We start from the raw sequence: 22,780 nt of genomic DNA, 5'->3' as shown, positions 1-22,780 counted from the left end.
CCACATCTCTCCCTGGACTTGCAGTAGAGGCCCCAGGGTGCCCACAGGCCCTCCACCTAGGGGCCTCTGACCCCTACAAGCTACCCAGGGTTCCACCTCTCTCCCTGGACTTGCAGTATAGGTCCCAGGGTGCCTCCTTGCCCTCCACCCAGGGGCCTCTGACCCCAGCAACTTACCCAGGGGTCCACCTCTCTCCCTTGACTTGCAGTATAGGCCCCAGGGTGCCCCCTGGCCCTCCACCTAGGGGCCTCTGACCCCTGCAAGCTACCCTGGGGTCCACCTTTCTCCCTGAACTTGCAGTATAGGCCCCAGGGTGCCCCTTGCCCCTCCACCTAGGGGCCTAAGACCCCAGCAAGCTACCCAGGGGTCAACCTCTCTCCCTGGACTTGCAGTAGAGGCCCCAGGGTGCCCACAGGCCCTCCACCTAGGGGCGTCTGACCCCTGCAAGTTACCCAGGGGTCCACAACTCTCCCTGGACTTGCAGAAGAGGCCCCAGGGTGCCCCCTGGCCCTCCACCTAGGGGCCTCTGACCCCTGCAAGCTACCCAGGGGTCCAACTCTCGCATTGGACTTGCAGTGGAGGCCCCAGGGTGCCCCTTGGCCTTCTACCTAGGGGCCTCTGACCCCAGCAAGCTACCCAGGGGTCTACCTCTTTCCCTGGACATAAAGTATAGGCCTTAGGGTGCCCCCTTGCCCTCCACCTAGTGGCCTCTGACCCCAGCATGCTACCCAGGGGTCAACCTCTCTCCCTGGACTTGCAGCACAGGCCCCAGGGTGAGCCCTGGCCCTCCACATAGGGGCCCCTGACCCCAGCAAGCTACCCAGGGGTCCACCTGTCTGCCTGGACTTGCAGTAGAGAGCCCAGGGTGCCCCCTGGAGCTCCACCTAGGGGCCTAAGACCCCAGCAAGCTACCCAGGTGTCCACCTCTCTCCCTGGACTTGCAGTGGAGGCCCCAGGGTGCTCCCTTGCCCTACACCTAGGGGCCTCTGACCCCAGCAAGCTACCCAGGGATCCACCTCTTTCCCTGAACTTGCAGTATAGGCCCCAGGGTGCCGTCTGGCCCTACACCTAGGGGCCCCTGACCCCAGCAAGCTACCCATGGGTCCACCTCTCTCCCTGGACTTGCAGTATAGGCCCCAGGGTGCCCCATGGCCCTCCACCTAAGGGCCTCTGACCCCTGCAAGCTACCCAGGGTGTCCACCTCTCTCCCTGGACTTGAAGTAGAGGCCCCAGGGTGCCCCCTTGCCCTCCACCTAGCGGCCTCCGACCCCAGCAAGCCACCCAGGGGTCCACCTCTTTCCCTGGACTTGCAGTAGAGGCCCCAGGGTGCCCCCTTGCCCTCCACCTAGCGGCCTCCGACCCCAGCAAGCCACCCAGGGGTCCACCTCTTTCCCTGGACTTGCAGTAGAGGCCCCAGGGTGAGCCCTGGCCCTCCACCTAGAGGCCTCTGTCCCCAGCAAGCTACCCAGTGGTCTACCTCTTTCCCTGGACATAAAGTATAGGCCTTAGGGTGCCCCCTGGCCCTCCACCTAGTGGCCTCTGACCCCAGCATGCTACCCAGGGGTCCACCTCTCTCCCTGGACTTGCAGTAGAGGCCCCAGGGTGCCCCCTGGCCCTTCACATAGGGGCCTCTGACCCCTGCAAATTACCCAGGGCTCCACAACTCTCCCTGGACTTGCAGTAGAGGCCCCAGGGTGCCCTCTGGCCCTCCACATAGGGGCCTCTGACCCCAGCAGGCTACCCACGATTCCACCTCTCTCCCTGGACTTGCAGGATAGGCCCCAGGGTGCCCCCTGGCCCTACACCTAGGGACCTCTGACCCCAGCAAGCTACCCAGGGGTCCACTTGTATCCCTGGACTTGCAGTATAGGCCCCAGGGTGCCCCCTGGCCCTCTACCTAGGAACCTCTGACCCCATATAGCTACCAAGGGGTCCACCTCTCTCACTGGACTTGCAGTATAGGCCCCAGGGTGCCCCATGGCCCTCCACCTAAGGGCCTCTGACCCCTGCAAACTACCCAGGGGTCCACCTCTCTCCCTAGACTTGCAGTAGAGGCCCCAGGGTAACCCCTGGCCTTCTACCTAGGGGGCTCTGACCCCAGCAAGCTACGCAGGGGTCTACCTCTCTCCCTGGACTTGCAGTATAGGCCCCAGGGTGCCCCATGGCCCTCCACCTAAGGGCCTCTGATCCCTGCAAGCCACCCAGGGGTCCACCTCTCTCCCTGGACTTGCAGTAGAGGCCCCAGGGTGCCCCCTGGCCTTCTACCTAGGGGCCTCTGACCCCAGCAAGCTACCCAGGGGTCTACCTCTTTCCCTGGACATAAAGTATAGGCCTTAGGGTGCCCCCTTGTCCTCCACCTAGTGGCCTCTGACCCCAGCATGCTACCCAGGGGTCAACCTCTCTCCCTGGACTTGCAGCACAGGCCCCAGGGTGAGCCCTGGCCCTCCACATAGGGGCCCCTGACCCCAGGAAGCTACCCAGGGGTCCACCTGTCTCCCTGGACTTGCAGTAGAGAGCCCAGGGTGCCCCCTGGAGCTCCACCTAGGGGCCTAAGACCCCAGCAATCTACCCAGGTGTCCACCTCTCTCCCTGGACTTGCAGTGGAGGCCCCAGGGTGCTCCCTTGCCCTACACCTAGTGGCCTCTGACCCCAGCAAGCTACCCAGGGATCCACCTCTCTCCCTGGACTTGCAGTATAGGCCCCAGGGTGCCCCCTGGCCCTACACCTAGGGGCCTCTGACCCCAGCAAGCTACTTATGGGTCCACCTCTCTCCCTGGACTTGCAGTATAGGCCCCAGGGTGCCCCATGGCCCTCCACCTAAGGGCCTCTGACCCCAGCAAGCCACCCAAGGGTCCACCTCTTTCCCTGGACTTGCAGTAGAGGCCCCAGGGTGCCCCCTGGCCTTCTACCTAGGGGCCTCTGACCCCAGCAAGCTACCCAGGGGTCAACCTCTCTCCCTGGACTTGCAGTATAGGCCCCAGGGTGCCCCATGGCCCTCCACCTAATGGCCTCTGACCCCTGCAAGCTACCCAGGGGTCCACGTCTCTCCCTGGACTTGCATTAGAGGTCCCAAGGTGCCCCCTTGCCCTCCACCTAGGGGCATCTGACCCCAGCAAGCCACCCAGGGGTCCACCTCTCTCCCTGGACTTGCAGTAGAGGCCCCAGGGTACCCCCTGGCCTTCTACCTAGGGGCCTTCGACCCCAGCAAGCTACCCAGGGGTCTACCTCTTTCCCTGGACATAAAGTATAGGCCTTAGGGTGCCCCCTGGCCCTCCACCTAGGGGCCTCTGACCCCAGCAGGCTACCCACGGGTCCACCTCTCTCCCTGGACTTGCAGGTTAGGCCCCAGGGTGCCCCCTGGCCTTCTACCTAGGGGCCTCTGACCCCAGCAAGCTACCCAGGGGTCTACCTCTTTCCCTGGACATAAAGGAAAGGCCTTAGGGTGCCCCCTGGCCCTCCACCTAGGGGCATCTGACCCCAGCAGGCTACCCACGGGTCCACCTCTCTCCCTGAACTTGCAGGTTAGGCCCCAGGTTGCCCCCTGTTCCTACACCTAGGGGCCTCTGACTACAGCAAGCTACCCAGGGGTCCATTTCTATCCCTGGACTTGCAGTATAGGCCCCAGGGTGCCCCCTGGCCTTCTACCTAGTGACCTCTGACCCCAGCAAGCTACGCAGGGGTCTACCTCTCTCCCTGGACATGCAGTATAGGCCCCAGGGTGCCCCATGGCCCTCCACCTAAGGGCCTCTGATCCCTGCAAGCCACCCAGGGGTCCACCTCTCTCCCTGGACTTGCAGTAGAGGCCCCAGGGTGCCCCCTGGCCTTCTACCTAGGGGCATCTGACCCCAGCAAGCTACCCAGGGGTCTACCTCTTTCCCTGGACATAAAGTATAGACCTTAGGGTGCCCCCTTGCCCTCCACCTAGAGGCCTATGACCCCAGCATGCTACCCAGGGGTCCACCTCTCTCCCGGGACTTGCAGCACAGGCCCCAGGGTGAGCCCTGGCCCTCCACCTAGAGGCCTCTGACCCCAGCAAGACACCCAGGGGTCCACCTCTCTGCCTGGACTTGCAGTAGAGGCCCCAGGGTACCCCCTGGCCTTCTACCTAGGGGCCTCTGTCCCCAGCAAGCTACCCAGGGGTCTACCTCTTTCCCTGGACATAAAGTATAGGCCTTAGGGTGCCCCCTGGCCCTCCACCTAGTGGCCTCTGACCCCAGCATGCTACCCAGGGGTCCACCTCTCTCCCTGGACTTGCAGTAGAGGCCCCAGGGTGCCCCCTGGCCCTCCACCTAGGGGCCTCTGACCCCTGCAAATTACCCAGGGCTCCACAACTCTCCCTGGACTTGCAGTAGAGGCCCCAGGCTGCCCCCTGGTCCTCCACATAGGGGCCTTTGACCCCAGCAGGCTACCCACGGGTCCACCTCTCTCCCTGGACTTGCAGGATAGGCCCCAGGGTGCCCCCTGGCCCTACACCTAGGGACCTCTGACCCCAGCAAGCTACCCAGGGGTCCACTTGTATCCCTGGACTTGCAGTATAGGCCCCAGGGTGCCCCCTGGCCCTCTACCTAGGGGCCTCTGACCCCATATATCTACCAAGGGGTCCACCTCTCTCCCTGGACTTGCAGTATAGGCCCCAGGGTGCCCCATGGCCCTCCACCTAAGGGCCTCTGACCCCTGCAAACTACCCAGGGGTCCACCTCTCTCTACTTAGACTTGCAGTAGAGGCCCCAGGGTAACCCCTGGCCTTCTACCTAGGGGCCTTTGACCCCAGCAAGCTACGCAGGGGTCTACCTCTCTCCCTGGACTTGCAGTATAGGCCCCAGGGTGCCCCATGGCCCTCCACCTAAGGGCCTCTGACCCCAGCAAGCTACTTATGGGTCCACCTCTCTCCCTGGACTTGCAGTATAGGCCCCAGGGTGCCCCATGGCCCTCCACCTAAGGGCCTCTGACCCCAGCAAGCCACCCAAGGGTCCACCTCTTTCCCTGGACTTGCAGTAGAGGCCCCAGGGTGCCCCCTGGCCTTCTACCTAGGGGCCTCTGACCCCAGCAAGCTACCCAGGGGTCAACCTCTCTCCCTGGACTTGCAGTATAGGCCCCAGGGTGCCCCATGGCCCTCCACCTAATGGCCTCTGACCCCTGCAAGCTACCCAGGGGTCCACGTCTCTCCCTGGACTTGCATTAGAGGTCCCAAGGTGCCCCCTTGCCCTCCACCTAGGGGCATCTGACCCCAGCAAGCCACCCAGGGGTCCACCTCTCTCCCTGGACTTGCAGTAGAGGCCCCAGGGTACCCCCTGGCCTTCTACCTAGGGGCCTTCGACCCCAGCAAGCTACCCAGGGGTCTACCTCTTTCCCTGGACATAAAGTATAGGCCTTAGGGTGCCCCCTGGCCCTCCACCTAGGGGCCTCTGACCCCAGCAGGCTACCCACGGGTCCACCTCTCTCCCTGGACTTGCAGGTTAGGCCCCAGGGTGCCCCCTGGCCTTCTACCTAGGGGCCTCTGACCCCAGCAAGCTACCCAGGGGTCTACCTCTTTCCCTGGACATAAAGGAAAGGCCTTAGGGTGCCCCCTGGCCCTCCACCCAGGGGCATCTGACCCCAGCAGGCTACCCACGGGTCCACCTCTCTCCCTGAACTTGCAGGTTAGGCCCCAGGTTGCCCCCTGTTCCTACACCTAGGGGCCTCTGACTACAGCAAGCTACCCAGGGGTCCATTTCTATCCCTGGACTTGCAGTATAGGCCCCAGGGTGCCCCCTGGCCTTCTACCTAGTGACCTCTGACCCCAGCAAGCTACGCAGGGGTCTACCTCTCTCCCTGGACATGCAGTATAGGCCCCAGGGTGCCCCATGGCCCTCCACTTAAGGGCCTCTGATCCCTGCAAGCCACCCAGGGGTCCACCTCTCTCCCTGGACTTGCAGTAGAGGCCCCAGGGTGCCCCCTGGCCTTCTACCTAGGGGCATCTGACCCCAGCAAGCTACCCAGGGGTCTACCTCTTTCCCTGGACATAAAGTATAGACCTTAGGGTGCCCCCTTGCCCTCCACCTAGAGGCCTATGACCCCAGCATGCTACCCAGGGGTCCACCTCTCTCCCGGGACTTGCAGCACAGGCCCCAGGGTGAGCCCTGGCCCTCCACCTAGAGGCCTCTGACCCCAGCAAGACACCCAGGGGTCCACCTCTCTCCCTGGACTTGCAGTAGAGGCCCCAGGGTACCCCCTGGCCTTCTACCTAGGGGCCTCTGTCCCCAGCAAGCTACCCAGGGGTCTACCTCTTTCCCTGGACATAAAGTATAGGCCTTAGGGTGCCCCCTGGCCCTCCACCTAGTGGCCTCTGACCCCAGCATGCTACCCAGGGGTCCACCTCTCTCCCTGGACTTGCAGTAGAGGCCCCAGGGTGCCCCCTGGCCCTCCACCTAGGGGCCTCTGACCCCTGCAAATTACCCAGGGCTCCACAACTCTCCCTGGACTTGCAGTAGAGGCCCCAGGCTGCCCCCTGGTCCTCCACATAGGGGCCTTTGACCCCAGCAGGCTACCCACGGGTCCACCTCTCTCCCTGGACTTGCAGGATAGGCCCCAGGGTGCCCCCTGGCCCTACACCTAGGGACCTCTGACCCCAGCAAGCTACCCAGGGGTCCACTTGTATCCCTGGACTTGCAGTATAGGCCCCAGGGTGCCCCCTGGCCCTCTACCTAGGGGCCTCTGACCCCATATATCTACCAAGGGGTCCACCTCTCTCCCTGGACTTGCAGTATAGGCCCCAGGGTGCCCCATGGCCCTCCACCTAAGGGCCTCTGACCCCTGCAAACTACCCAGGGGTCCACCTCTCTCTACTTAGACTTGCAGTAGAGGCCCCAGGGTAACCCCTGGCCTTCTACCTAGGGGCCTCTGACCCCAGCAAGCTACGCAGGGGTCTACATCTCTCCCTGGACTTGCAGTATAGGCCCCAGGGTGCCCCATGGCCCTCCACCTAAGGGCCTCTGACCCCAGCAAGCTACTTATGGGTCCACCTCTCTCCCTGGACTTGCAGTATAGGCCCCAGGGTGCCCCATGGCCCTCCACCTAAGGGCCTCTGACCCCAGCAAGCCACCCAAGGGTCCACCTCTTTCCCTGGACTTGCAGTAGAGGCCCCAGGGTGCCCCCTGGCCTTCTACCTAGGGGCCTCTGACCCCAGCAAGCTACCCAGGGGTCAACCTCTCTCCCTGGACTTGCAGTATAGGCCCCAGGGTGCCCCATGGCCCTCCACCTAATGGCCTCTGACCCCTGCAAGCTACCCAGGGGTCCACGTCTCTCCCTGGACTTGCATTAGAGGTCCCAAGGTGCCCCCTTGCCCTCCACCTAGGGGCATCTGACCCCAGCAAGCCACCCAGGGGTCCACCTCTCTCCCTGGACTTGCAGTAGAGGCCCCAGGGTACCCCCTGGCCTTCTACCTAGGGGCCTTCGACCCCAGCAAGCTACCCAGGGGTCTACCTCTTTCCCTGGACATAAAGTATAGGCCTTAGGGTGCCCCCTGGCCCTCCACCTAGGGGCCTCTGACCCCAGCAGGCTACCCACGGGTCCACCTCTCTCCCTGGACTTGCAGGTTAGGCCCCAGGGTGCCCCCTGGCCTTCTACCTAGGGGCCTCTGACCCCAGCAAGCTACCCAGGGGTCTACCTCTTTCCCTGGACATAAAGGAAAGGCCTTAGGGTGCCCCCTGGCCCTCCACCTAGGGGCATCTGACCCCAGCAGGCTACCCACGGGTCCACCTCTCTCCCTGAACTTGCAGGTTAGGCCCCAGGTTGCCCCCTGTTCCTACACCTAGGGGCCTCTGACTACAGCAAGCTACCCAGGGGTCCATTTCTATCCCTGGACTTGCAGTATAGGCCCCAGGGTGTCCCCTGGCCTTCTACCTAGTGACCTCTGACCCCAGCAAGCTACGCAGGGGTCTACCTCTCTCCCTGGACATGCAGTATAGGTCCCAGGGTGCCCCATGGCCCTCCAACTAAGGGCCTCTGATCCCTGCAAGCCACCCAGGGGTCCACCTCTCTCCCTGGACTTGCAGTAGAGGCCCCAGGGTGCCCCCTGGCCTTCTACCTAGGGGCATCTGACCCCAGCAAGCTACCCAGGGGTCTACCTCTTTCCCTGGACATAAAGTATAGACCTTAGGGTGCCCCCTTGCCCTCCACCTAGAGGCCTATGACCCCAGCATGCTACCCAGGGGTCCACCTCTCTCCCGGGACTTGCAGCACAGGCCCCAGGGTGAGCCCTGGCCCTCCACCTAGAGGCCTCTGACCCCAGCAAGACACCCAGGGGTCCACCTCTCTCCCTGGACTTGCAGTAGAGGCCCCAGGGTACCCCCTGGCCTTCTACCTAGGGGCCTCTGTCCCCAGCAAGCTACCCAGGGGTCTACCTCTTTCCCTGGACATAAAGTATAGGCCTTAGGGTGCCCCCTGGCCCTCCACCTAGTGGCCTCTGACCCCAGCATGCTACCCAGGGGTCCACCTCTCTCCCTGGACTTGCAGTAGAGGCCCCAGGGTGCCCCCTGGCCCTCCACCTAGGGGCCTCTGACCCCTGCAAATTACCCAGGGCTCCACAACTCTCCCTCGACTTGCAGTAGAGGCCTCAGGCTGCCCCCTGGTCCTCCACATAGGGGCCTTTGACCCCAGCAGGCTACCCACGGGTCCACCTCTCTCCCTGGACTTGCAGGATAGGCCCCAGGGTGCCCCCTGGCCCTACACCTAGGGACCTCTGACCCCAGCAAGCTACCCAGGGGTCCACTTGTATCCCTGGACTTGCAGTATAGGCCCCAGGGTGCCCCCTGGCCCTCTACCTAGGGGCCTCTGACCCCATATATCTACCAAGGGGTCCACCTCTCTCCCTGGACTTGCAGTATAGGCCCCAGGGTGCCCCATGGCCCTCCACCTAAGGGCCTCTGACCCCTGCAAACTACCCAGGGGTCCACCTCTCTCTACTTAGACTTGCAGTAGAGGCCCCAGGGTAACCCCTGGCCTTCTACCTAGGGGCCTCTGACCCCAGCAAGCTACGCAGGGGTCTACCTCTCTCCCTGGACTTGCAGTATAGGCCCCAGGGTGCCCCATGGCCCTCCACCTAAGGGCCTCTGATCCCTGCAAGCCACCCAGGGGTCCACCTCTCTCCCTGGACTTGCAGTAGAGGCCCCAGGGTGCCCCCTGGCCTTCTACCTAGGGGCCTCTGACCCCAGCAAGCTACCCAGGGGTCTACCTCTTTCCCTGGACATAAAGTATAGGCCTTAGGGTGCCCCCTTGCCCTCCACCTAGTGGCCTCTGACCCCAGCATGCTACCCAGGGGTCAACCTCTCTCCCTGGACTTGCAGCACAGGCCCCAGGGTGAGCCCTGGCCCTCCACATAGGGGCCTCTGACCCCAGGAAGCTACCCAGGGGTCCACCTGTCTCCCTGGACTTGCAGTAGAGAACCCAGGGTGCCCCCTGGAGCTCCACATAGGGGCCTAAGACCCAAGCAATCTACCCAGGTGTCCACATCTCTCCCTGGACTTGCAGTGGAGGCCCCAGGGTGCTCCCTTGCCCTACACCTAGGGGCCTCTGACCCCAGCAAGCTACCCAGGGATCCACCTCTCTCCCTGGACTTGCAGTAGAGGCCCCAGGGTGCCCCCTGGCCTTCTACCTAGGGGCCTCTGACCCCAGCAAGCTACCCAGGGGTCTACCTCTTTCCCTGGACATAAAGTATAGGCCTTAGGGTGCCCCCTTGCCCTCCACCTAGTGGCCTCTGACCCCAGCATGCTACCCAGGGGTCAACCTCTCTCCCTGGACTTGCAGCACAGGCCCCAGGGTGAGCCCTGGCCCTCCACATAGGGGCCCCTGACCCCAGGAAGCTACCCAGGGGTCCACCTGTCTCCCTGGACTTGCAGTAGAGAACCCAGGGTGCCCCCTGGAGCTCCACATAGGGGCCTAAGACCCAAGCAATCTACCCAGGTGTCCACATCTCTCCCTGGACTTGCAGTGGAGGCCCCAGGGTGCTCCCTTGCCCTACACCTAGGGGCCTCTGACCCCAGCAAGCTACCCAGGGATCCACCTCTCTCCCTGGACTTGCAGTAGAGGCCCCAGGGTGCCCCCTGGCCTTCTACCTAGGGGCCTCTGACCCCAGCAAGCTACCCAGGGGTCAACCTCTCTCCCTGGACTTGCAGTAGAGGCCCCAGGGTGCCCCATGGCCCTCCACCTAAGGGCATCTGACCCCTGCAAGCTACCCAGGGGTCCACCTCTCTCCCTGGACTTGCAGTAGAGGCCCCAGGGTGCCCCCTTGCCCTCCACCTAGGGGCCTCTGACCCCAGCAAGCCCCCCAGGGGTCCACCTCTCTCCCTGGACTTGCAGTAGAGGCCCCAGGGTGCCCCCTGGCCTTCTACCTAGGGGCCTCTGACCCCAGCAAGCTACCCAGGGGTCTACCTCTTTCCCTGGACATAAAGTATAGGCCTTAGGGTGCCCCCTGGCCCTCCACCTAGGGGCCTCTGACCCCAGCAGGCTACCCACGGGTCCACCTCACTCCCTGGACTTGCAGGTTAGGCCCCAGGGTGCCCCCTGGCCCTACACCTAGGGGCCTCTGACTACAGCAAGCTACCCAGGGGTCCATTTCTATCCCTGGACTTGCAGTATAGGCTCCAGGGTGCCTTTTACCCCTCCACCTAGGGGCCTTAGACCCCAGCAAGCTACCCACGGGTCCACCTCTCTCCCTGGACTTGCAGGATAGGCCCCAGGGTGCCCCCTGGCCCTACACCTAGGGGCCTCTGACCCCAGCCAGCTACCCAGTGGTCCACCTCTCTCTCTGGACTTGCAGTATAGGCCCTAGGGTGCCCCCTGGAGCTCCACCTAGGGGCCTAAGACCCCAGCAAGCTACCCTGGTGTCCACCTCTCTCCCTGGACTTGCAGTAGAGGCCCAAGGGTGCCCCTTTGCCCTCCACCTAGGGGCCTAAGACCCCTGCAAGCTACCCAGGTGTCCACCTCTCTCCCTGGACTTACAGTGGAGGCCCCAGGGTGCTCCCTTGCCCTACACCTAGGGGCCTCTGACCCCAGCAAGCTACCCAGGGATCCACATCTCTCCCTGGACTTGCAGTATAGGCCCCAGGGTGCCCCCTGGCCCTACACCTAGGGGCCTCTGACCCCAGCAAGCTACCCATGGGTCCACCTCTCTCCCTGGACTTGCAGTATAGGCCCCAGGGTGCCCCATGGCCCTCCACCTAAGGGCCTCTGACCCCTGCAAGCTACCCAGGGGTCCACCTCTCTCCCTGGACTTGCAGTAGAGGCCCCAGGGTGCCGCCTGGCCTTCTACCTAGGGGCCTCTGACCCCAGCAAGCTACCCAGGGGTCAACCTCTCTCCCTGGACTTGCAGTATAGGCCCCAGGGTGCCCCATGGCCCTCCACATAAGGGCCTCTGACCCCTGCAAGCTACCCAGGGGTCCACCTCTCTCCCTGGACTTGCAGTAGAGGCCCCAGGGTGCCCCCTTGCCCTCCACCTAGGGGCCTCTGACCCCAGCAAGCCACCCAGGGCTCCACCTCTCTCCCTGGACTTGCAGTAGAGGCCCCAGGGTACCTCCTGGCCTTCTACCTAGGGGCCTCTGACCCCAGCAAGCTACCCAGGGGTCCACCTCTCTCTCTGGACTTGCAGTATAGGCCCTAGGGTGCCCCCTGGAGCTCCACCTAGGGGCCTAAGACCCCAGCAAGCTACCCAGGTGTCCACCTCTCTCCCTGGACTTGCAGTAGAGGCCCAAGGGTGCCCCCTTGCCCTCCACCTAGGGGCCTCTGACCCCAGCAAGCTACCCAGGGGTCCACCTCTCTCCCTGGACATGCAGTATAGGCTCCAGGGTGCCTTTTGCCCCTCCACCTAAGGGCCTAATACCCCAGCAAGCTACCCAGGGGTCCACATCTCTCCCTGGACTTGCAGTAGAGGCCCCAGGGTGCCCACAGGCCCTCCACCTAGGGGCCTTTGACCCCTACAAGCTACCCAGGGTTCCACCTCTCTCCCTGGACTTGCAGTATAGGTCCCAGGGTGCCTCCTTGCCCTCCACCCAGGGGCCTCTGACCCCAGCAACTTACCCAGGGGTCCACCTCTCTCCCTTGACTTGCAGTATAGGCCCCAGGGTGCCCCCTGGCCCTCCACCTAGGGGCCTCTGACCCCTGCAAGCTACCCTGGGGTCCACCTTTCTCCCTGGACTTGCAGTATAGGCCCCAGGGTGCCCCTTGCCCCTTCACCTAGGGGCCTAAGACCCCAGCAAGCTACCCAGGGGTCAACCTCTCTCCCTGGACTTGCATTAGAGGCCCCAGGGTGCCCACAGGCCCTCCACCTAGGGGCGTCTGACCCCTGCAAGTTACCCAGGGGTCCACAACTCTCCCTGGACTTGCAGAAGAGGCCCCAGTGTGCCCCCTGGCCCTCCACCTAGGGGCCTCTGACCACTGCAAGCTACCCAGGGGTCCACCTCTCTCATTGGACTTGCAGTATAGGCCCCAGGGTGCCCACAGAGCCTCCACCTATGGGTCTCTGACCCCTGCAAGTTACCCAGGGCTCCACAACTCTCCCTGGACTTGCATTATAGGTCCCAGGGTGCCCCCTTGCCCTCCACCTAGGGGCCTCTGACCCCTGCAAGCTACCCAGGGGTCCCCCTTTCTCCCTGGACTTGCAGTATAGACTCCAGGGTGCCTTCTGCCCCTCCACCTATGGGCCTAAGACCCCAGCAAGCTACCCAGGGGTCCACATCTCTCCCTGGACTTGCAGTAGAGGCCCCAGGGTGCCCAGAGGCCCTCCACCTAGGGGCCTATGACCCCTGCAAGCTAACCAGGGGTCCACATCTCTCCCTGGACTTGCAGTAGAGGTCCCAGGGTGCCCCCTTGCCCTCCAACCAGGGGCCTCTGACCCAAGCAAGCTACCCAGGGGTCCACCTCTCTCCCTGGACTTGCAGTATAGGCCCCAAGGTTCCCCCTGGCCCTCCACCTAGGGGCCTAAGACCCCAGCAAGCTACTCAGGGGTCCACCTCTCTCCCTGGACTTGCAGTAGAGGCCCCAGGGTGCCCACAAGCCCTCCACCTAGGGGCCTCTGACCCCTGCAAGTTAATCAGGAGTCCACCTCTCTCCCTGAACTTGCAATTTAGGCCCTAAGGTCCCCCCTGGCCCTCCACCTAGGGGCCTCTGACCACAGCAAGCTACCCCGGGGTCCACCTGTCCCCCTGCACATGCAGTTGAAAGCCCAGGGTGCCCCCTGTCCCTCCACCTAGGGGCCTCTGACCACAGCAAGTTACCCAGGGGTCCACCTCTCACCCTGGACTTGCAGTATAGGCCATAGGGTGCCCCCTGGAGCTCCTCCTAGGGGCCTAAGACCCCAGCAAGCTACCCAGGGGTCCACCTCTCTCCCTGGACTTGCAGTAGAGGCCCCAGGGTGCCCTCTTGCCCTCCACCTAGGGGCCTCTGACCCCTACAAGCTACCCAGGGGTCCACATCTCTCCCTGGACTTGCAGTAGAGGCCCCAGGGTGCCCCCTGGCCCTCAACCAGTGGGCTTCTGACCCCAGCAAGTTACCCAGGGTCCACCTCTCTCCCTGGACTTGCAGTAGAGGCCCCAGGGTGCCCCCTGGCCTTCTACCTAGGGGCGTCTGACCCCAGCAGGCTACCCATGGGTCCACCTCTCTCCCTGGACATGCAGTATAGGCTCCAGGGTGCCCCCTGGCCCTCCACCTAGGGGCCTCTGACCCCAGCAGGCTACCCACGGGTCCACCTCTCTCCCTGTACTTGCAGGTTAGGCCCCAGGGTGCCCCCTGGCCCTACACCTAGGGGCCTCTGACTACAGCAAGCTACCCAGGGGTCCATTTCTATCCCTGGACTTGCAGTATAGGCTCCAGGGTGCCTTTTGCCCCACCACCTAGGGGCCTAAGACCCCAGCAAGCTACCCACGGGTCCACCACTCTCCCTGGACTTGCAGGATAGGCCCTAGGGTGCCCACTGGCCCTACACCTAGGGGCCTCTGACCCCAGCCAGCTACCCAGTGGTCCACCTCTCTCTCTCTGGACTTGCAGTATAGGCCCTAGGGTGCCCCCTGGAGCTCCACCTAGGGGCCTAAGACCCCAGCAAGCTACCCAGGTGTCCCCCTGTCTCCCTGGACTTTCAGTAGAGGCCCAAGGGTGCCCCCTTGCCCTCCACCTAGAGGCCTCTGACCCCAGCAAGCTACCCAGGGGTCCACCTCTCTCCCTGGACATGCAGTATAGGCTCCAGGGTGCCTTTTGCTCCTCCACCTAAGGGCCTAATACCCCAGCAAGCTACCCAGGGGTCCACATCTCTCCCTGGACTTGCAGTAGAGGCCCCAGGGTGCCCACAGGCCCTCCACCTAGGGGCCTCTGACCCCTACAAGCTACAAAGGGTTCCACCTCTCTCCCTGGACTTGCAGTATAGGTCCCAGGGTGCCTCCTTGCCCTCCACCCAGGGGCCTCTGACCCCAGCAACTTACCCAGGGGTCCACCTCTCTCCCTTGACTTGCAGTATAGGCCCCAGGGTGCCCCCTGGCCCTCCACCTAGGGGCCTCTGACCCCTGCAAGCTACCCTGGGGTCCACCTTTCTCCCTGAACTTGCAGTATAGGCCCCAGGGTGCCCCTTGCCCCTCCACCTAGGGGCCTAAGACCCCAGCAAGCTACCCAGGGGTCAACCTCTCTCCCTGGACTTGCAGTAGAGGCCCCAGGGTGCCCACAGGCCCTCCACCTAGGGGCGTCTGACCCCTGCAAGTTACCCAGGGGTCCACAACTCTCCCTGGACTTGCAGAAGAGGCCCCAGGGTGCCCCCTGGCCCTCCACCTAGGGGCCTCTGACCCCTGCAAGCTACCCAGGGGTCCAACTCTCGCATTGGACTTGCAGTATAGGCCCCAGGGTGCCCCCTGGCCCTCCACCTAGGGGCCTCTGACCCCAGCAAGTTACTCAGGGGTCCACCTCTCTCCCTGGACTTGCAGTATAGGTCCCAGGGTGCCCACAGGCCCTCCACCTATTGGCCTCTGACCCCTGCAAGTTACCCAGGGCTCCACAACTCTCCCTGGACTTGCAGTGGAGGCCCCAGGGTGCCCCCTGGCCCTCCACCTAGGGGCCTCTGACCCCTGTAAGCTACCCAGGGGTCCACTTCTCTCCCTGGACTTGCATTATAGGTCCCAGGGTGCCCCCTTGCCCTCCACCTAGGGGCCTCTGACCCCTGCAAGCTACCCAGGGGTCCACGTTTCTCCCTGGACTTGCAGTTTAGACTCCAGTGTGCCTTCTGCCCCTCCACTTATGGGCCTAAGACCCCAGCAAGCTACCCAGGGGTCCACATCTCTCCCTGGACTTGCAGTAGAGGCCCCAGGGTGCCCAGAGGCCGTCCACCTAGGGGCCTATGACCCCTGCAAGCTAACCAGGGGTCCACATCTCTCCCTGGACTTGCAGTAGAGGTCCCAGGGTGCCCCCTTGCCCTCCAACCAGGGGCCTCTGACCCAAGCAAGCTACCCAGGGGTCCACCTCTCTCCCTGGACTTGCAGTATAGGCCCCAAGGTTCCCCCTGGCCCTCCACCTAGGGGCCTAAGACCCCAGCAAGCTACCCAGGGGTCCACCTCCCTCCTTTTACTTGCAGTAGAGGCCCCAGGGTGCCCACAAGCCCTCCACCTAGGGGCCTCTGACCCCTGCAAGTTAATCAGGAGTCCACCTCTCTCCCTGGACTTGCAATTTAGGCCCTAAGGTCCCCCCTGGCCCTCCACCTAGGGGCCTCTGACCACAACAAGCTACCCCGGGGTCCACCTGTCCCCCTGCACATGCAGTAGAAAGCCCAGGGTGCCCCCTGTGCCTCCACCTAGGGGCCTCTGACCACAGCAAGTTACCCAGGGGTCCACCTCTCACCCTGGACTTGCAGTATAGGCCATAGGGTGCCCTCTGGAGCTCCTCCTAGGGGCCTAAGACCCCAGCAAGCTACCCAGGGGTCCACCTCTCTCCCTGGACTTGCAGTAGAGGCCCCAGGGTGCCCTCTTGCCCTCCACCTAGGGGCCTCTGACCCCTACAAGCTACCCAGGGGTCCACCTCTCTCCCTGGACTTGCAGTAGAGGCCCCAGGGGGCCCCCTGGTCCTCCACCTAGGGGCCTCTGACCCCAGCATGCTACCCAGGGGTCCACCTCTCTCCTTGGACTAGCAGTAGAGGCCCCAGGGTGCCCCCTTGCCCTCCACCTAGGGGCCTCTGACCCCAGCAATCCACCCAGGGGTCCACCTCTCTCCCTGGACTTGCAGTAGAGGCCCCAGGGTGCCCCCTGGCCTTCTACCTAGGGGCCTCTGACCCCAGCAGGCTACCCATGGGTCCACCTCTCTCCCTGGACTTGCAGGATAGGCCCCAGGGTGCCCCCTTGCCCTACACCTAGGGGCTTCTGACCCCAGCAAGCCACCCAGGGGTCCACCTCTCTCCCTGGACTTGCAGTAGAGGCCCCAGGGTGTCCCCTGGCCTTCTACCTAGGGGCCTCTGACCCCAGCAAGCTACCCAGGGGTCTACCTCTTTCCCTGGACATAAAGTATAGGCCTTAGGGTGCCCCCTGTCCCTCCACCTAGTGGCCTCTGACCCCAGCATGCTACCCAGGGATCCACCTCTCGCCCTTGACTTGCAGTAGTGAGCCCAGGGTGCCCCCTGTCCCTCCACCTTGGGGCCTCTGACCTCAGCAAGTTACCCAGGGGTCCACCTCTCTCCCTGGACTTGCAGTAAAGTCCCTAGTGTGCCCCCTGGAGCTCCACCTAGGGGCCTAAGACCCCTGCAAGTTACCCAGGGGTCCACCTCTCTCCCTGGACTTGCAGTATAGTCCCTAGGGTGCCCCCTGGAGCTCCACCTAGGGGCCTAAGACCCCTGCAAGCTACCCAGGTGTCCACCTCTCTCCCTGGACTTGCAATGGAGGCCCCAGGGTGCTCCCTTGCCCTCCACCTAGGGGCCTCTGACCCCAGCAAGCTACCCAGGGGTCTACCTGTCTCACTGGACTTGCAGTAGAGAGCCCAGGGTGCCCCCTGTCCCTCCACCTAGGGGCCTCTGACCCCAGCAAGCCACCCAGGGGTCTACCTCTTTCCCTGGACTTGCAGTAGAGGCCCCAGGGTGCCCCTTTGCCCTCCACCTAGGGGCCTCTGATCCCAGCAAGCTACCCACGGGTCCACCTCTCTCCCTGGACTTGCAGGATAGCCCCCAGGGTGCCCCCAGGAGCTCCACCTAGGGGCATCTGACCCCAGCAAGCTACCCAGGGGTCCATCTCTCTCCCTGGACTTGCAGTATAGGCTCCATGGTGCCTTTTGCCCCTCCACCTAGGGGCCTAAGACCCCAGCAAGCTACCCAGGGGTCCGCATCTCTCCCTGGACTTGCAGTAGAGGCCCCAAGGTGCCCACATGCCCTCCACCTAGGGGCCTCTGACGCCTGCAAGTTACCCAGGGCTCCACAAATCTCCCTGGACTTGCAGTAGAGGCCCAAGGTTGCCCCCTGGCCCTCCACCCAGGGGCCTCTGACCCCAGCAAGCTACCCAGGGGTCCACAGCTCTCCCCGGACTTGCAGTATAGGCCCAAAGGTGCCCCCTGGCCCTCCAACTAGGGGCCTCTGACCCCTGCAAGCTACCCAGGGGTCCACCTTTCTACCTGGTCTTGCAGTGTAGGCTCCAGGGTGGCTTCTGCCCCTCCACCTAGGGGCCTAACACCCCAGCAAGCTACCCAGGGGTCCACATCTCTCCCTGGACTTGCAGTAGAGGCCCCAGGGTGCCCACAGGCCCTCCACCTAGGGGCCTATTACCCCTGCAAGCTACCCAGGGGGCCACCTCTCTCCTTGGACTTGCAGTAGAGGCCCCAGGGTGCCCCCTGGCCCTCCACCTAAGGGTCTCTGACCCCTGCAAGTTACCCAGGGCTCCACAACTCTCCCTGGACTTGCAGTAGAGGCCCCAGGGTGCCCCCTAGCCCCCCACCTAGGGGCCTCTGACCCCAACAAGTTACTCAGGGGTCCACCTTTCTCCCTGGACTTGCAGTATTGGCCCTAGGGTGCACCCTGGCCCTCCACCTAGGGGCCTTTGACCCCAGCAGGCTACCCACGAGTCCACCTCTCTCCCTGGACTTGCAGGATAGGCCCCAGGGTGCCCCCTGGCCCTACACCTAGGGGCCTCTGACCCCAGCAAGCTACCCAGGGGTCCACCTCTCTCCCTGGACTTGCAGTATAGGCCCCAGGGTGCCCCCTGGCCCTCTACCTAGGAGCCCCTGACCCCAGCAAGCTACCCAGGGGTCCACCTGTCTCCCTTGACTTGCAGTAGAGAGCCCAGGGTGCCCCCTGTCCCTCCACCTAGGGGCCTCTGACCCCAGCAAGTTACCCAGGGGTCCACCTCTCTCCCTGGACTTGCAGTATAGTCCCTAGGGTGCCCCTGGAGCTCAACCTAGGGGCCTAAGACCCCTGCAAGCTACCCAGGTGTCCACCTCTCTCCCTGGACTTGCAATAAAGGCCCCAGGGTGCTCCCTTGCCCTCCACCTAGGGGCCTCTGACCCCAGCAAGCTACCCAGGGGTCCACCTCTCTCCCTGGACTTGCAGTATAGGCCCCAGGGTGCCCCTTGGCCCTCCACCTAGAGCCTCTGACCCCAGCAAGCTACCCAGGGGTCTACCTGTCTCCCTGGACTTGCAGTAGAGAGCCCAGGGTGCCCCCTGTCCCTCCACCTAGGGGCCTCTGACCCCAGCAAGCCACCCAGGGGTCTACCTCTTTCCCTGGACTTGCAGTAGAGGCCCCAGGGTGCCCCCTTGCCCTCCACCTAGGGGCCTCTGACCCCAGCAAGCCACCCAGGTGTCCACCTCTCTCCCTGGACTTGCAGTAGAGGCCTCAGGGTGCCCCCTGGCCTTCTACCTAGGGGCCTCTGACCCCAGCAAGCTACCCAGAGGTCTACCTCTTTCCCTGGACATAAAGTATAGGCCTTAGGGTGCCCCCTGGCCCTCCACCTAGGGGCCTCTGACCCCAGCATGCTACCCAGGGGTCCACCTCTCTCCCTGGACTTGCAGCACAAGCCCCAGGGTGAGCCCTGGCCCTCCACATAGGGGCCCCTGACCCCAGCAAGCTACCCAGGGGTCCACCTGTCTCCCTGGACTTGCAGTAGAGAGCCCATGGTGCCCCCTGTCCCTCCACCTAGGGGCCTCTGACCCCAGCAAGCTACCCAGGGGTCCACCTCTCTCCCTGGACTTGCAGGATAAGCCCCAGGGTGCCCCCTGGCCCTACACCTAGGGGCCTCTGACCCCAGCAAGCTACCCAGTGGTCCACCTCTCACCCTGGACTTGCAGTATAGGCCCTAGGGTGCCCCCTGGAGCTCCACCTAGGGGCCTAAGACTCCTGCAAGCTACCCAGGTGTCCACCTCTCTCCCTGGACTTGCAATGGAGGCCCCAGGGTGCTCCCTTGCCGTCCACCTAGGGGCCTCTGACCCCAGCAAGCTACTCAGGGGTCCACCTCTCACCCTGGACTTGCAGTATAGGCTCTAGGGTGCCCCATGGAGCTCCACATAGGGGCCTAAGACCCCAGCAAGCTACCCTGTGGTCCACCTCTCACCCTGGACTTGCAGTATAGGCCCTAGGGTGCCCCCTGGAGCTTCACCTAGGGGCCTCTGACCCCAGCAAGCTACCCAGGGGTTCACCTGTCTCCCTGGACTTGCAGTAGAGAGCCCAGGGTGCCCCCTGTTCCTCCACCCAGGGGCCTCTGACCCCAGCAAGCCATCAAAGGCTCAACCTCTCTCCCTGGACTTGCAGTAGAGGCCCCAGGGTGCCCCATGGCCTTCTACCTAAGGGCCTCTAATCCCAGCAAGCTACCCAGGGTTCTTTCTCTCACCCTGGACTTGCAGTATAGGCCCTAGGGTGCCCCCTGGAGCTCCACCTAGGGGCCTAAGACCCCAGCAAGCTACCCAGGGGTCTACCTTTCTCCCTGGACTTGCAGTAGAGGCCCCAGGTTGCCCCCTGGCCCTCCAGCTAGGGGCCTCTGACCCCAGCATGGTACTCAGGGTACCACCTCTCTCCTTGGACTTGCACTAGAGGCCCCAGGGTGCCCCCTTGCCCTCCACCTAGGGGCCTCTGACCCCAGCAAGCCAACCAGGGGACCACCTCTCTCCCTGGACTTGCAGTAGAGGCCCCAGGGTTCCCCCTGGCCTTCTACCTAGGGGCCTCTGACCCCAGCAAGCTACCCTGGGGTCCACCTTTCTCCCTGGACTTGCAGTATAGGCCCCAGGGTGCCCCTTGCCCCTCCACCTAGGGGCCTAAGACCACAGCAAGCTACCCAGGGGTCAACATCTCTCCCTGGACTTGCAGTAGAGGCCCCAGGGTGCCCACAGGCCCTCCACCTAGGGGCGTCTGACCCCTGCAAGTTACCCAGGGGTCCACAACTCTCCCTGGACTTGCAGAAGAGGCCCCAGGGTGCCCCCTGGCCCTCCACCTAGGGGCCTCTGACCCCTGCAAGCTACCCAGGGGTCCAACTCTCGCATTGGACTTGCAGTATAGGCCCCAGGGTGCCCCCTGGCCCTCCACCTAGGGGCCTCTGACCCCAGCAAGTTACTCAGGGGTCCACCTCTCTCCCTGGACTTGCAGTATAGGTCCCAGGGTGCCCACAGGCCCTCCACCTTTTGGCCTCTGACCCCTGCAAGTTACCCAGGGCTCCACAACTCTCCCTGGACTTGCAGTGGAGGCCCCAGGGTGCCCCCTGGCCCTCCACCTAGGGGCCTCTGACCCCTGTAAGCTACCCAGGGGTCCACTTCTCTCCCTGGACTTGCATTATAGGTCCCAGGGTGCCCCCTTGCCCTCCACCTAGGGGCCTCTGACCCCTGCAAGCTACCCAGGGGTCCACGTTTTTCCCTGGACTTGCAGTATAGACTCCAGTGTGCCTTCTGCCCCTCCACTTATGGGCCTAAGACCCCAGCAAGCTACCCAGGGGTCCACATCTCTCCCTGGACTTGCAGTAGAGGCCCCAGGGTGCCCAGAGGCCGTACACCTAGGGGCCTATGACCCCTGCAAGCTAACCAGGGGTCCACATCTCTCCCTGGACTTGCAGTAGAGGTCCCAGGGTGCCCCCTTGCCCTCCAACCAGGGGCCTCTGACCCAAGCAAGCTACCCAGGGGTCCACCTCTCTCCCTGGACTTGCAGTATAGGCCCCAAGGTTCCCCCTGGCCCTCCACCTAGGGGCCTAAGACCCCAGCAAGCTACCCAGGGGTCCACCTCCCTCCTTTTACTTGCAGTAGAGGCCCCAGGGTGCCCACAAGCCCTCCACCTAGGGGCCTCTGACCCCTGCAAGTTAATCAGGAGTCCACCTCTCTCCCTGGACTTGCAATTTAGGCCCTAAGGTCCCCCCTGGCCCTCCACCTAGGGGCCTCTGACCACAACAAGCTACCCCGGGGTCCACCTGTCCCCCTGCACATGCAGTAGAAAGCCCAGGGTGCCCCCTGTGCCTCCACCTAGGGGCCTCTGACCACAGCAAGTTACCCAGGGGTCCACCTCTCACCCTGGACTTGCAGTATAGGCCATAGGGTGCCCCCTGTAGCTCCTCCTAGGGGCCTAAGACCCCAGCAAGCTACCCAGGGGTCCACCTCTCTCCCTGGACTTGCAGTAGAGGCCCCAGGGTGCCCTCTTGCCCTCCACCTAGGGGCCTCTGACCCCTACAAGCTACCCAGGGGTCCACCTCTCTCCCTGGACTTGCAGTAGAGGCCCCAGGGGGCCCCCTGGTCCTCCACCTAGGGGCCTCTGACCCCAGCATGCTACCCAGGGGTACACCTCTCTCCTTGTACTAGCAGTAGAGGCCCCAGGGTGCCCCCTTGCCCTCCACCTAGGGGCCTCTGACCCCAGCAGGCTACCCATGGGTCCACCTCTCTCCCTGGACTTGCAGGATAGGCCCCAGGGTGCCCCCTTGCCCTACACCTAGGGGCTTCTGACCCCAGCAAGCCACCCAGGGGTCCACCTCTCTCCCTGGACTTGCAGTAGAGGCCCCAGGGTGTCCCCTGGCCTTCTACCTAGGGGCCTCTGACCCCAGCAAGCTACCCAGGGGTCTACCTCTTTCCCTGGACATAAAGTATAGGCCTTAGGGTGCCCCCTGTCCCTCCACCTAGTGGCCTCTGACCCCGGCATGCTACCCAGGGATCCACCTCTCGCCCTTGACTTGCAGTAGAGAGCCCAGGGTGCCCCCTGTCCCTCCACCTTGGGGCCTCTGACCTCAGCAAGTTACCCAGGGGTCCACCTCTCTCCCTGGACTTGCAGTAAAGTCCCTAGTGTGCCCCCTGGAGCTCCACCTAGGGGCCTAAGACCCCTGCAAGTTACCCAGGGGTCCACCTCTCTCCCTGAACTTGCAGTATAGTCCCTAGGGTGCCCCCTGGAGCTCCACCTAGGGGCCTAAGACCCCTGCAAGCTACCCAGGTGTCCACCTCTCTCCCTGGACTTGCAATGGAGGCCCCAGGGTGCTCCCTTGCCCTCCACCTAGGGGCCTCTGACCCCAGCAAGCTACCCAGGGGTCTACCTGTCTCCCTGGACTTGCAGTAGAGAGCCCAGGGTGCCCCCTGTCCCTCCACCTAGGGGCCTCTGACCCCAGCAAGCCACCCAGGGGTCTACCTCTTTCCCTGGACTTGCAGTAGAGGCCCCAGGGTGCCCCTTTGCCCTCCACCTTGGGGCCTCTGACCCCAGCAAGCCACCCAGGGGTCCACCTCTCTCCCTGGACTTGCAGTAGAGGCCCCAGGGTGCCCCCTGGCCTTCTACCTAGGGGCCTCTGACCCCAGCAAGCTACCCAGGGGTCTACCTCTTTCCCTGGACATAAAGTATAGGCCTTGGGGTGCCCCCTGGCC

Source organism: Danio rerio, chromosome 8 (genome assembly GCF_052040795.2).
Source record: "Danio rerio strain M-AB ecotype USA chromosome 8, GRCz13ab, whole genome shotgun sequence".
Classification (NCBI taxonomy): domain Eukaryota; kingdom Metazoa; phylum Chordata; class Actinopteri; order Cypriniformes; family Danionidae; genus Danio; species Danio rerio.
The sequence above is the reverse complement of the archived record's forward strand: the minus strand, read 5'-3'. Positions refer to the sequence as shown.